The sequence below is a fragment of the Sciurus carolinensis genome, unplaced genomic scaffold (genome assembly GCF_902686445.1).
Source record: "Sciurus carolinensis unplaced genomic scaffold, mSciCar1.2, whole genome shotgun sequence".
NCBI lineage: Eukaryota > Metazoa > Chordata > Mammalia > Rodentia > Sciuridae > Sciurus > Sciurus carolinensis.
In genome coordinates, this window is record NW_025920306.1 from 83413 (window position 1) to 99118 (window position 15706).

Consider the following 15706-nt stretch of genomic DNA (forward strand, 5'->3'; position numbering starts at 1 on the left):
CCAAGAGTGTTATGTGTCTAGTTGTTGGGATGCTTCATTATTTCCTCTGACTGTGATTGCCAGGATTCCAAAATTCATTCCAGTCCCAGTGACCTTAAATCATAGTGAGTGGAATTTTCTACCTGTGAGAGCAAAAAGAGATTTTGGTATCTCAGCCATTATAGCCATCGCTGTTGCTGCAGCGGCTGCTGCAGCTGCTGCCACTGCTGCTGGACTTGCCCTAGGAACTACTATTCCTACTGCTCACATGCTCAACAATCTGTCACAAGCCACTGCTGAAGCATTGACAGTCCAGGAAAACATCAATGAACATCTCACCACAGGAATCCTGATCCTAAACCAAAGAGTGGACTTACTACAAGAACAAGTGGACATGTTGACTGTTACCACACAGACGGGTTGTCTAGTGCATGCCCAAGCACTATGTGTTACCCTTATACCCTATTCTAATATTACTGCTGCTGCAAATCTGTCCAAACAGCTTGGTAGCATGCTTAATGGGACATGGACTAAAGAGTTTACTAATTTGAATACCCTATTAAGAAATTCTATATTTGTAGTAAATAGTACTCAGGTCAAGGTCCCGGGTATGCCAGAAGCCATTAGTTTCTTACAGTCAGCTTTACAATTTGGTAAACAATGGATGGGAAGTTTTGCTATGATGGGAATGTTGTTCCTGCTGTTATTATTGTTGCTCAGATATTTGTTGTCTCTAAGGAATCATCAAAGATGGCAAGCCTTAGTGGTACAGCAAGCCCTTATGGCCATGGACCAAGGCTCTGATATGCAGATTTGGCTTCCCAATTACAGGACTCGTAGTCAAAGACTGGTAAGCACAGGGTGGACTTTATACCAACCTAAGACAGGGATCAAAGCATGCCAACAGCTCTTTGACTTCCAATGACGGGTAAGGATAAAGTCTGTCTCTGGCACCTAAGACAGACACAGTCACTGTCCTTTTCTTTTTATAACAAAAGGGGGAGCCTGTTGAGGGCCATCTTGGACAAGATGGCACCTGGCAGTGAGCCAAAGGGCACTGGCTACCAAAATAAGGAAGTACCCAAAAAGGTTGCTTGCTTACTAGTTCCTTGGAGGCTTATGACGCCAGGTTAACGCCAGACTCTAGGATTGGCTATCTAATATCATGCCGCATGTGGACAGCTCGTGATTCATATAGTGCTATGCTGACATTCCTCTGCATGCTCTCCTGCGTGAGAGAGAGTTTTGCTATAATTGGCTGATAAGGTAGGAGCCTGGGGGAGGAGAGAGGGAGGGGGAGGGAGAAGGAAGAGAGTGGCAGAACAAAGGAGGCAGAAAAACAGGGAGGATGCAATAAATCTCGTCAACTAAAGATTGGTGGTGTCTCCTTTCTCCGCGCCGGTTCTGCTGGACGGAACAGAGGTCTAGGGACAGGGAGAAGAAATGGGAAAGGGGAGGAGCTGCAGAATGAAGATGACCAAAATATATTATGGGCACATACAAATATATTATAATCAATTCTGCTTTTATGTATAACTATAATGCACCTATTTAAAAATGAATTTAAAAACATCTTGTTGTACCTATCAAATTTATGCAATGAAAACAAAATAACAAGGTTTGCAGTTTACACATCAAAATATGCAATATGAATTTGCATGTTTTGCAAATTCACTACCTCAGTAATGCAAAATAAAAGTTATAGGCTGGTGTGCTGAGATAGCTAATGTATTAAATCCCCAAGAGTGTAATTTTGGGACTCTCTCCCAAAACCTGCAGAGCAGGATTTTTCAAATACTTTTTTTTCAAGCCTTCCTTCAGACAACTTAGTTGCCTTCTTTCTACTTATCTTTTATTGTACTCATCATAATAAATCAGTGATTTTGGGGGTCTCTCTGTCTAGACTGTGAGTCAAAGTTTGAAATTACTTCTCCCTTTAGAACTCAGACGCTTAGTAGGATGCATGTTACACTGCAAAGTAGGCAGCAATAAATGCTGAGGCAAAGTCTTAATAAACAACTTTTCTCCTTACAAATGTTAATGCCATGAAAGACAGAAAGACTGGAAGATAGGTTCATATTAGATGAGACTAGCATTATACATAAAAATCAAATTCAATGGATTGTACTCTTTGCTTGAAAAATATTCTCTGAAAAAGACTGTTGGGAGCTAGTCTGCATGTGTGAGTGGGAGGTGGCAGGCTTCTGACTCTGACCATCACAGCTGACTGTCCCAGTGTGATGTCTCCAGCCATGAACCGGTTTGGTACCCAGTTCATGGGAGCCATCGTGAGCCCATGGCTGCTGCCAAAAGCCTGCAGCAATGAAAATCTCAACAAAATCAATGCTTTTGGATGATATTATCAAGTTGAATCAAAAGGAAGGAAAGAAGCAGATTTTTCCAAGGCTAAATAGACAACTCCAGCAAACTAGTACCGGCAATTCAAGATGAGACTACCGTGGGGGATCCAGCAGAATTCCTGTTTTGGTAAAGCTAATTTACCACAGAGGAAGAATAACACCTGAAAAGAGACAGCCTTATGTTATCACTGGTCTTGCAGCTAGGAAGGCAACTGGAATTCGAAAAGGGATTATTCCTATGAGTCGTCCTCCTCTACCTAACAAGAATATGGAATCGCACAAATGGTACACCTCTACTTCATGTACAGCCAGAGACACAAGTTGTACCCCATTTGATTACAATAAAAAAATAAAGAATATGGAACGGTATTTTCCAGTGTTAAAATGGAAGGTAAATCTTCTCAGACATAATGAAGTGCAAAGGAAACCCCGCTGCAGTTCTCAAGAGACCTAACCAGTTAAATGAAAAAAATAACATCTCAGCTAATTTTACCAGGAGTTTAAATAAATTAAGCCATCAGAAAGACATCCATCAGGCAACTTTTCTTTTTACAAGAGGCCTGAAAGTTCAGACCCAGCTGAACACAGAACAACTGCTAGAGGATGTAGTAGTAAAGAACTCATCAATGGTGTACTTCCACCACAAATGGAAGAATTTTAACTGTATCCACTGACAATCCTAGAGCAGTGCAATGACCAGTAACTCAGAAACCATGATTAACTCCAACTGCTGTACCTTCTTTTTTGAAAAAACGGGAGCAATCCGATGTCAAGAAAGTTCCTAAAGTTGCCCCTCTACAATTTGACATGAATACTGTTGGAAAACAGACAGGGATGACTTTGAATGAATGGTTTGGAATCCTAAAGGAACAAAGAATCACTCTGACATTCAACAAAGGAAGAAGCTACTTTGTAACTATAGGACAGATCACATGTCAAAGGAACTTTGGAGTGATGACTCTGTTTGAAAAGTAGCATTGCTTGAAGAGTTCATCCCAGAAATTCAAGAAACTTTACTTCATAATATTTGTAAGGCTAAATAACACTTATTTTTGAAGTTTTTTTAAAAACACGTACAAAATAATGCCCTGAAAAAATAACAGGAAATATACCTATCTCTTCTTAAAGATGTCATGGTTGGACCATACAGAACAATTCTGTTTCCTTCTTTGGTTCCGTATGTAGCAGAAGGAAGACAGAAAAATGGAAATTGACTATTTTTATTATAGTGGTATTTAGGATCTCATCACCTTTCCCCATTGTTTTAGAATTTGCCATGGTGAATCCTGGTCTTCAGAAATATGAATAGGTTCCTTTGATACTGTCACTTATCCTTTAGTAGTGTTGATGTAATAAGTGCAGTTGCTTTTTCTTCAATATATACATATTTTAAAAAATCTTATGAGAATTTCAGTTTGGGATTTTAAGATGTACAGAAATATTTGGAATTTGGTTCATTTTTCAGGTAGTGTTAGATTAAACTCCCAGAGTTGTAAATCTTTAGTGGTGAACTTTTAACAAGAAATGTGGCTCTTGACATCATTCTCGGTTTAAAATATTGGTGTTTCAAGGCTGTAAATGCATACTTACAAAGTTATCTGATAGAGCATTGGAGAAGATCCGATGTAAAAACTTGACAGTTTTCTGTTTTATTAAATGAAGAAAGAATTTAAGGACAGGAAGTAGCAAGCTGAACGACCAGAAACTAAAGTGAAAAACTTCAAAATCCATGTCATAGGTATAGTCTTTGGATTTAGTGAAGTCTTGCTAATGTCTACAAATTCCTGACAAATGATATTAAAGGAATTATAATTTTATAAATGAATTGAATCCCTTAGATATTTGGATAATATCCTACACTTCCTTATTCAAATACTTAAAATTTATAAACTTTAGAGCTTGCTAAATTAAATAGTCTATAGCTCCAAAAACCAAAATATACTGTATTTGTAACAAAGAAAAAATTCAGAATTACAATAGAATTGTATTTTAACCTTGCATATCTTTTAATCTGATTTCCTGTATGATATAAAGTTCAAACATATATGGGGAGAGTCTTATCCCTACTCTGGAGGGGTGGAGAGAATTAGTCTGTGATGCCAAGATAGTGCTATGAGTCCTGAGTTAGTTGTATGCTATAAATTTACAGTAAAATGCCAAAATCCAGCAAAATATTCCAGCTACAAGTTTAGAGGTTTGGTCATTTTGAGACTTGACCTTTTGATTTCCTTTGATGTTCAAACTCTAAGGAGGTATTAAGTGTCTCTGGCATATGTCATTAGTGTTGACTTTTTCTGTGAAACAAAATATTTAGGTTATCACTTCTGCCTACCTTGCATTGTACACTGCACATCATTGTCTCATGCTCCTTGGGTTACTTACTGGTTTATGCTAGTCAAAGGAACTATCTGTAGTTTGTGCCAGGCTAGCTCATACGTGGGGTTAAGGGTGCAGAGTCAAGACCCAGACTCCGGGAGTTAGGTGGAAGCAGGTTGTGGCAAGCAGCCTGCAAACTTGCTTATTGTGGGAATAGCTACACATTTTATAGGTTTCTTGCCCAATCACAATGTGCCACAGGGGATCAGACCACCAGGTTTGTATACAGGTTCCCTTGGTAACACTGAGTCAATTTGGGGCAGTTGTTTACTTTCCTAGGTAGCCAAAGTGGAACACTCCTCCCTGCAAGTTTACCTTACACACTTGAGACGTTCACTGCTGCCAGCCAAGAATTAGGATTTCTCCCAACATGGGGGGATATAAGGTGGGGGTTAAAAAAAAAGAATAGAAGAAAATCAGTGGAGTAGATAAAGTGAAATTAAGGGGAGGAATGGAATAGGGAAAGACACTGGAATGAATCTGACCTAACTTTCCTATGTACATATATGAATATACCACCATCATGTACATCCATAGGACACTATTAAAAAAAACACTATAAGTAAATAGCAGAAAGATCAGTAGAATACAGGGAAGGGAACAGGGTGTGAGAGGAAGAAAGGGAAGGAGAAGAACTGGGGATTGAATTAAAACAAATTATATTCCATGTTTTTGTAATTATGTCGAAATAAATTTATTGTCATGTATAACTATAAAGGACCAATAAAATTAATTAAGTAATTAAAAAAATAAACTCCTGGATGAATAACTAATAACTAACTAGATAACTAATTTCCCTGACTACTTCTTTTGTCATTCAGCCAGGGTTCATAAATATCCTTAGATATTGGTCCTAAGATCCAGGCTAAGGTTATTGTCACATGATATACAGAAGGAATGACTATGCTCATCATATACAGATGATCATCAACCCCAAATATAAGGCAAATCACCTGTGCATAAGACAAAGCTGACATTTTCACGTAATGCTGTAAGGAAGCAGTGTACCTCAGGAGAGGTAGAAAGAATTACGGGATACATATTCTCATTTACCATTTTGAAGTCTAATGTAGGAGGAGATCATTTAAGGTGGGTGTTCGAGTTGGAATTGGGAAGGAAATGTGACGTAATGTTTTTGCATTGGTGGACTTGGCAAGGTTTAGATTTTTTTAATTTTTAGTTTTAATTGACCCTTAATAATTGACTATATTGAATATGATTTAATATTTCAATAAATATGTGTACCATGTGTAGGAATCTAAACAGGGTAAATAGAATTCTTGACCCTATCATTTCTTTGTTTTAAAATTTTTATCTGCTAGTTTTTTTTATTGTAAACAAATGGGATACATATTGTTTCTCTGTACATGGCATAAAGGCATACCATTTGTGTAATCATAAATCTGCACAGGGCAATGTTGTTTGATTCATTCTGTCATTTTTCCCTTCCCTTCCACCCCTCCCACCCCTTGCTTCACTACACACAGTCCCTTCCTCCTCCATTCTTGTCCCCATCCCCTAACACTAACTCTAACCCTAACACTAACCCCTCTCACCCCCCATTATGTGTCATCATCCACTTATCAGCGAAATCATTCGTCCTTTGGTTTTTTGAGATTGGCTTATCTCTCTTAGCATAATCTCCAATTTCATCCATTTGCCTGAAAATGCCATAATTGTATCATTCTTTATGGCTGAGTAATATTCCATTATATATATATATATATATATATATATATATATATATATATATATATATATATACCACAGTTTCTTTATCCATTCATCAGTTGAAGGACATCTAGGTTGGTTCCACAATCTGGCTATTGTGAATTGAGCAACTATGAACATTGATGTGGCTGTATCTCTGTAGTATGCTGATTTTAAGTCCTTTGGGTATAGGTCAAGGAGTGGGATAGCTGGGTCAAATGGTGGTTCCATTACAAGTTTTCTAAGGAATCTCCACACTGCTTTCCAGAGTGGCTGCACTAATTTGCAGCCCCACCAGCAATGTATGAGTGTTCCTTTTTCACCACATCCTCGCCAACACCTATTGTTGCTTGTGTTCTTGATAATCGCCATTCTAATTGGGGTGAGATGGAATCTTAGGGTGGTTTTGATTTGCATTTCTCTTATTACTGGAGATGTTGAACATTTTTCCATATGTTTGTTGATTGCTTGCATATCTTCTTCTGTGAAGTGTCTATTCATTTCCTTAGCCCATTTTTTGATAGGATTATTTGCATTTTGGTGTAGTTTTTGAGTTCTTTATAGATTCTGGAAATTAGTGCTCTATCTGAAGTATGATTGGCAAAGATTTTCTCCCACTCTGTAGGCTCTTTCTTCGCATTGCTGATAGTTTCCTTTGCTGAGAGAAAGCTTTTTAGTTTGAATCTATCCCAGTTATTAATTCTTGCTTTTATTTCTTGTGCTATGGGAGTCCTGTTGAGGAAGTCTGGTCCTAAGCTGACATGTTGAAGATTTGGACCTGCTTTTCTTCTATAATCTGCAGGGTCTGTGATCTGATACTGAGGTACTTAATCCATTTTGAGTTTAGTTTTGTGCATGGTGAGAGATATGGGTTTAGTTTCATTCTGTTGCATATGGATTTCCAATTCTCCCAGCACCATTTGTTGAAGAGGCTCTCTTTTCTCCATTGCATATTTTTGGCCCCTTTGTCTAGTATGAGAAAATTGTATTTATTTGGGTTTGTGTCTATGTCCTCTATTCTGTAGCATTGATCTACCTGTCTATTTTGGTACCAATACCATGCCGTTTTTGTTACTATTGCTTTGTAGTAGAGTTGAAGATCTGGTATTGCGATACCCCCTGCTTCACTCTTTCTGCTAAGGATTGCTTTAGCTATTCTGGGTTTCTTATTCTTCCAGATGAATTTCATAATTTCTTGCTCTATTTCTGTAAGGTACATCATTGGGATTTTAATTGGAATTCCATTGAATCTGTATAGCACTTTAGGTAGTATGGCCACTTTGACAATATTAATTCTTCCTATCTAAAAACATGGGAGATCTTTCCATCTTCTAAGGTTTTCTTTAATTTCTTTCTTTAGTGTTCTGTAGTTCTCATTGTAGAGGTCTTTCACCTCTTTTGTGAGATTGATTCCCAAGTATTTTATTTTTTTTGAGACAATTGTGAATGGGGTAGTTTTCCTAATTTCTCTTTCTGAAGATTCATCACTTATGTATAAAAATGCATTGGATTTATGTGCATTGATCTTATATCCTGCTACTTTACTGAATTCACTTATGAGTTCTAGAAGTTTTCTGCTGGAATTCCCTGGTTCCTCTAAGTATATCATCATATCATCAGCAAATAGGGATAGTTTGAATTCTTCTTTTCCTATTCGTATCCCTTTAATTTCTTTGGTCTGTCTAATTGCTTTGGCTAGAGTTTCAAGGATGATATTGAATAGAAGTGGTGAAAGAGGGCATCCCTGCCTTGTTCTAGTTTTGAGGGGGAATGCTTTCAGTTTTTCACCATTTAGAATGATATTAGCCATGGGCTTAGCATAGATGGCCTTTACAATGTTAAGGAATGTTCCCACTATCCCTATTTTTTCTAGTGTTTTGAGCATGAAGGGGTACTGTATTTTATCAAATGCTGTTTCTGCATCTATTGAAATAATCATGTGATTATTGATATGGTGAATGACATTTATTGATTTCCTGATGTTGAACCAACCTTGCATCCCTGGGATGAAACCCACTTGATCTTGGTGCACTATCTTTTTAATATAGTTTTGGATGCGATTTGCTAAAATTTTGTTGAGAATTTTTGCGTCGATGTTCATTAAGGATATTGGTCTGAAATTTTCTTTCCTCGATGTGTCTCTGTCTGGTTTAGGTATCAGGGTAATATTGGCTTCATAAAATGAGTTTGGGAGGGTTCCCTCCTCTTCTATTTTATGGAATACTTTGAGAAGTATTGGAATGAGCTCTTTAACGTTTTGTAGACTCGGCTGAGACCCCATGTGGTCCTGGACTTTTCTTTGTTGGTAGACTTTTGATGACTTCTTCTATTTCATTACTTGAAATTGGTCTATTTAAATTGTGTGTGTCTTCCTCGTTCAGTTTAGGCAATTCATATGTCTCTAGAAACCTGTTGATGTCTTCGAAATTTTCTATTTTGTTGGAGTATAGATTTTCAAAATAGCTTCTAATTATGTTTTGTATTTCAATCGTGTCTGTTGTGATATTTCCTTTTTCATTCCGAATTTTAGTGATTTGGGTTTTCTCTCATCTTGTCTTTGTTAGTGTGGCTAAAGGTTTATCAATTTTGTTTATTTTTTCGAAGAACCAACTATTTATTTTGTCAATTTTTTGAATTGTTTCTTTTGTTTCAATTTCATTGATTTCGGCTCTGAGTTTAGCTATTTCCTGTCTTCTACTGCTTTTGGTGTTGGTCTGTTCTTGTTTTTCTAGGGCTTTGAGCTGTAGTGTTAGGTCGTTTATTTGTTGAGTTTTACTTCTTTTATTAAATGCGCTCCATGAAATAAATTTTCCTCTATGTCGTGCTTTCATAGTGTCCCAGAGATTTTGATATGATGTTTCTTTGTTCTCATTTACCTCTAAGAATTTTTTAATTTCCTTCCTAATATCTTCTGTTATCCATTCACCATATAATAGCATATTGTTTAATCTCCAGGTGTTGGAGTAGTTTCTGTTTTTTACTCTTTCATTTATTTCTAACTTCAATCCATTATGATCTGAAAGAATACAAGGTAGTGTCTCTATCTTCTTGTATTTGCTAACATTAGCTTTGTGGCATAATATATGGTCTATTTTAGAGAAGGATCCATGTGCTGCTGAGAAGAAAGTGTATTCACTCTTGGTTGGATGGTATATTTTATAAATGTCTGTTAAGTCTAAATTATTGATTGTGTTATTGAGATCTATGGTTTCTTTGTTCCATTTTTGTTTGGAAGATCTGTCCAGTGGTGAGAGAGATGTGTTAAAATCACCTAGTATTATTGTGTTATGGTCTATTTGGTTTCTGAAATTGAGAAGGATTTGTTTGACATACATGGATGAGCCACTGTTTGGGGCATAGATATTTATGATTGTTATATCTTGCTGATTTATGCTTCCCTTAAGCAGTATGAAATGTCCTTCTTATCCCTTCTGACTAACTTTAGCTTGAAGTCCACATTATGTGAAATGAGGATGGATACTCCAGTTTTTGTGCTTAGTCCATGTGCATGGTATGTTTTTCCCCATCATTTCACCTTTAGTCTATGGGTATCTCTTTCTATGAGGTGAGTCTCTTGCAGGCAACATATTGTTGGATCTTTCTTTTTAATCCAATCTGCCAGTCTATGTCTCTTGATTGATGAGTTCAGGCCATTAACTTTCAGGGTTATTGTTGAGATATGATTTGTATTCCCAGTCGTTTGGTTCATTTATTTTATTTATTTATTTTTTGACACGACTTGGTTCCTCCTTTATTTGACAATTCCTTTAGGATATTTCTTCCCTTTGCTGATTTGCTTCTTTGTTTTTCATCTCTTCCTCATGGAATATTTTGCTGAGAATGTTCTGTAATGCTGGATTTCTTTTTGTAAATTCCTTTAAGTTTTGTTTATCATGGAATGATTTTATTTCATCGTCAAATTTTAAGGTAAGTTTTGCTGAGTATAAGATTCTTGGTTGGCATCCATTTTCTTTCAGGGCTTGAAAAATGTTGTTCCAGGCCCTTCTAGCTTTTAGGGTCTGGATTGAAAAATCTGCTGATATCCGTATTGGTTTCCCCCTGAATGTAATTTGGTTCTTTTTTCTCACAGCCTTTAAAATTCTGTCTTTATTTTGTATGTTAGGTATTTTCATTATAATATGCCTTGGTTGTGGGTCTTTTGTAATTTTGTGTATTTGGAGTCCTATAAGCCTCTTGAACTTGATTTTCCATTTCCTTCTTCAGATTTGGGAAATTTTCTGATATTGTTTCATTGAATAGATTGCTCATTCCTTCGGTTTGTTTCTCTAAGCCTTCCTCAATCCCAATAATTCTTAAATTTGGCCTTTTCTTGATATCCCATAGTTCTTGGAGTTTCTCTTCATGATTTCTTACCATCTTCTCTGTTTGTTCAACTTTGTTTTCGAGGTTAAATATTTTGTCTTCAATATCTGAGGTTCTGTCTTCCAGGTGTTCTATCCTATTGGTTATGCTTTCTACGGAGTTCTTAATTTGGTTTATTGTTTCCTTCATTTCACGGATTTCTGTTTGGTTTTTTTCAATATATCTAACTCTTCATTGAAATGATCTTTTGCTTCCTGTATTTGCTCTTTTAACTGTCGATTGGTGCTATCATTCAATGCCTGCATTTGCTCTTTCATCTCATCATTCAATGCCTGCCTTTGCTCTTTTATCTCATCCTTTGCTTTCCTGATCATTTTAATTCTGTACATTCTGAACTCCCTTTGTGTCATTTCTTCTGCCATGCTGTCGTTGGATTTTATTGATGTAACACCTAGATTTGTTTGGGGCATTTTCTTCCCTTGTTTTCTCATATTGTTCAGGTATCAGTGGACCGCTAAGATTTTGCAAATTTCCTCTATTGACTTATAGTGTCCCTGAAGATTGCTAGTATATCCCCTCTTATCCTTCAGTTGCCTGAAGTCTTGGAGGAAGTTGATAATGCGGTGCTCCACCAGGAAGCTGCCTCTCTAGGGGTGGTGACCTTCAGGTGGGGTATATTCCCTGATAGTGGGCAGAGGTGCCTCCACTTGTTGACCAATGGTCATCCAAACGGAACTAGGCTGCGGGCTGAGGCAAGGCCTGTTTGTGCCTGTGTCTCTGGTTTTACCGTCCTTGTGGGAAAACCTCACCCGTTAGGGAAGACTCACCCGGTGGGGAGGTCTCGCTGGTCAGTTCCCCTCCTAGAGGTTCCCCTCAATCTACAACTACTGCCTGGGCAGGGCTGCCTTCCTCTGCAATGTTCCCAGGGCCCCGGACCTATCTCCTGGGCCTGGGAGCCTCACCCTTCACAGACGAGTCTCCTTTGGCTGCCTCTCCTCAGAGAATCTGCCCGCAGTCCTGGAAACTTCACTCTGCCCTAAGCGTGTCTCTGTGCGTCTCTTCCACCAAGAATTCGCCTAGGTCCTGGGGCCCTGCTCTGCACCTAATTGCCTGACTATGCAGACCCTCCTCTGAGCAGCCACCTGGAGCCCTGTACAGTTGCTCCAAGTCCCAGCGACCTGCCACATGCCTCTTCCTCTGGACAACCGCCTAGTGTTCCAACACGGTCACTGGGAGTCCAAGCAACTCACTTTGAGTCTCCTCTTCCTGCCAACCGCCTGTAGCCCTAGGCAGTCACTCTGAGTCCAAGTGACCTGTCCTGTTCCTCCTCCTCCTCCGGGCAGGCCCCCGGTGTTCAGGAGTGGTCACTTTGAGTCCAAACAACTCACCACTCGCCTCCTCCTCTGAGCAGACACCTGGAGCTGTGATGCCGTCAGTCCTAGTGCAAGCGACCCGCCGCACTCCTCCTCCTCCTCCAGTCAGCCCCCCTGTGTTCAGAAGCGGTCGCTCTGAGTACAAACAGCTCGCCACACAGTTCCTCCTCTGGCAGCTGCCTGTAGCTCTGGTGCAGTCATTCCGAGTCCAAGTGACCCACCGCACTCCTCCTCCTACTCCTCCTCGGGGCAGGCCCTGGTGTTCAGGAGCAGTTGCTCTGAGTCCAAACAGCTCACCACACAGCTCCTCCTTTGGGCAGCTGCCGGGAGCGCCAGTGTTTGCTCCGAGTCCAAGCACTGTGCTGAGCGGCCTCCTCTACGATGTTCCCAGTTGTCCGAGTTCACTGCTCCAGTGGGGGAAGGAGTGTCTCGTTGGGTAACTCTACTTCACAAAGTTCCCTGCATTCCGAGACTACCACCCCATATGGGACGCCTCCCCCACAGGAGAGACTCACCTGGTGACTTTGAGTTGGTCCCAAGTCTCTCACTATCTCCTCTTTTGAATCCTGAGTCCTGGAGCAACATGAAATGCAGCCACCCTCTAGTCTGCCATCTTGAAACCCCCTCTGCTAGTTTTTCTTAAACATACAGGCAGTTGTTTACTGCAGCCTCCTACTCTGTTATAGAACACTAGAAATTATCCCTCCTATCATTCTTTTTGTACCTTTATTTTATTTATTTTTATTTTGTGCTGAGAATTGAACCCAGTGCCTCACACATGCTTGGCAAGCACTCTACCACTGAGCTACAACTGCAGACCCCTCCTATCATTCTTTTTTTTAATATTTATTTTAGTTGTAGGTAGACACAATACATTAATTTTATTTATTTATTTTTATGTGATGCTGAAAATTGAACCCAGCACCCCACACATGACATGAAAGCACTCTAGCACTGAGCTACAACCTCAGCCCCTCCTGTCATTCTTATTTTTGAACTGGATATCCATCCTCTGTCTAGTTCCTTCCCTTCTTTTCCTCCAAGTCTTTGTTGACCTCTGTTCTACTTCCACTTCTTTGAGGTTAAATTTCTAAGAGTCCACATGTGAGTGAGAACATGTGGTATGTCTTTCTGTGATGATGGTATGGGTTTTGAGACACAAGTTTCTATGAATGTTGGAGTGATAAAATGGGATTTGACACTCTTATTGTGGAGTGATAGACTTTTCCTGAAGTTGGTGAAATGAGAGGTGGTAGGGCAGTGAAGGTGGTCACAGGCATGCTGGGCAGGGTAGAGAAGCATTCATGAGGTATGAAGGTTGTGGTCTAGAAATAGGTTATGTTAGGGGCTGTGTTAGGGGTCTCTGGAAATCAGACTGGGAAAGATCCAGGTCTCACTGTGGTAGGTCCTGTCTGGCAGCTGTGAGCTGGGAGAGCCCCTGGAGTGTTTTAGGGAGATATGTCACTCACAGAAGTTGTATTTTAGAATGATAGTATTTCAGGGGAAAGAGTGGAAATGAGGGAACAGAACAGAGCACTAGTTCACACACATTAGGAGCATGAACAATAATTGTGCAAGGAGATAAATCTCTTCTGGGTTGTAGCCTCATGGAGGTCCAGGAACTGGAGAAACACCCTTTATGCCTGCTCATCATAGGTGACCATGGCAGGGATAGACAGATGCTTCCCCATTGTGGAAAGATGGGTTCTGTGGATCCTTTCCCAAAGACTTTAGGACTGTGAACAATGTTTTCATTTACTCACTATTTCCCAATCAGCTTGGGGCACAGCCAAGGTTCAGAAACAGTGCAAGTTCATCCAGGCCTTAATCTAGAAGTTACAGACCCAGCATGTTGAAGATCAAATTCAAGCTTCATGGTAGGGAGATCATTAAGCAGTGGCAGATACGTGCAGACAGCCTTGGCCATACATCCCTATGTGGGGCACTGAGAGACATACACCTCAGGGGCTGGGATTCTCCATAGGCATCATTCTTAGCCCTCACAGCTCCCACCTGAGCCTGATCAGAAAGTCAGGTCCCCACTTACCATACCATGTGGACACAGAGACTGTGGGGAGTCCAATGGTAGAAAAGGGACAGAGGAGGCTTGCCTGCATCTGGGGATCTTCCATGAGTGACAGGTGTCTCTATCACTGTGCTGCTGTTGAGACAGGGGCCAGAACCCCTCTCAAGTGTCCATAACTCAGTGGGGTCCCAGTGCAAGTGTTGTTGGAAGCTTTGCAGCCCTTCAAGGGCATCAGACAGTCCCTTGTCTGTGTACCTGGTGCTGAGTGTAGGCAGGGAAGTGTCCCCTAAGGAGGAAAGCTCCAGGCACACAGCTGACTGATTTGAGGCCCATGGAGCCATTGGGCTGTCCTGGCATCTGTCTGCTCCTTCCTGTGTACACCTTGGCCATCCTGGTCTATTCTTTCCCCTCCTGCACTTCCCAGTTGTTGTTGCATTTAGAAAATGAGTGAATTTAATGTCCTTCTTGACAGTCACTCTGCAGGCACATGATTGACCTGTTCCCAGTCACCTCAAATACAGGGGAGGAGGAGGTCTAAGTACCCAGAGCTATGAAAAATGCCCTGGAAAAGGCTTCTTGTCCACCCAGAGCCTGTCAGGGACTGGCATATAGCCAGGACATTGGGAGAGGACCCAGAAAACCTGCACTGCATCACATTTAGAATGCAGCTTCCTGCATACGGGGCACATGGGGGAATATGGATTCATGGCCTCCCTCCCATGTTCTTTTTTCCAAGTTCTAATTCTGTTGTTTGTTTTAAAGAGACCAAATGCCTTGGTGTGCCCCCATCGGCATCAAGGTCCATGATGCCACCTGCAGCCTGTGGTCTGCATCCTCATTTTCTCTCCCCTGATGAGCCCACCTGTGTGTCTCCTGATGCGATGCTCAGTGCTGCTGCCATGGACCCTGGAAGATACTCAATGCCACCACGGTATGAGACCTCTCTCCTCATTCACTTGTCTACTACTAGTAGGACCCTACTACCAACCTGAAGGATGTACCCAGGTCTTCCATTTCCCATTTGGGAGAGTTAGGATGAAAATTGGCAAAGCTACCATTGGTGCACCCTCCGTTCCCAGAGACAGGAGCATTCTGGGGACCCAACTCTGGGAAGGAGCCTCACCTCCAAAGATCCCATCACTTGCAGTGTGAGGATGCTGTGCTCCACGACTGTGCTGGATGCCAAGCAGTAGCCCTTAATTGGGGAGGGAAGAGTCATCAAGGAAGGTTCAGCTCAGGATGGAGGTGACAAGTCCTGGCCACCTTGGGTCAGGGGTGGCTTGCCTGTGTGGGAGTGGATAGGTCATTTTCAGGTTGTCCTCATAAGAGCGAGGACTCCTCATTCGGCCTCTGTGGCACCATCAGAGGTGTGTGCTGGCCACTGGCTCATGGGAGACCTCAACTGAGGGGCTGCAGGCATACAGGGCTCATGTCCCTGTGCAGCCTCTCAGATCTCCAGGCATAATAAGGTGCATGGGGTCCTTGCCTGTGAGCAGCTGTTAATCACATACTGCAGCAGCCCCCAGAAGTAGAAAGATGCCTTTGAACAACAAAACCTC

At 40.8% G+C, this 15706-nt stretch overlaps 1 pseudogene; it reads left to right on the forward strand.

Moving 5' to 3' along the window:
* Positions 1-2231: 2231 nt before the first annotated feature.
* Positions 2232-3314, forward strand: LOC124975558 (UAP56-interacting factor-like; annotated as a pseudogene).
* Positions 3315-15706: the final 12392 nt, after the last annotated feature.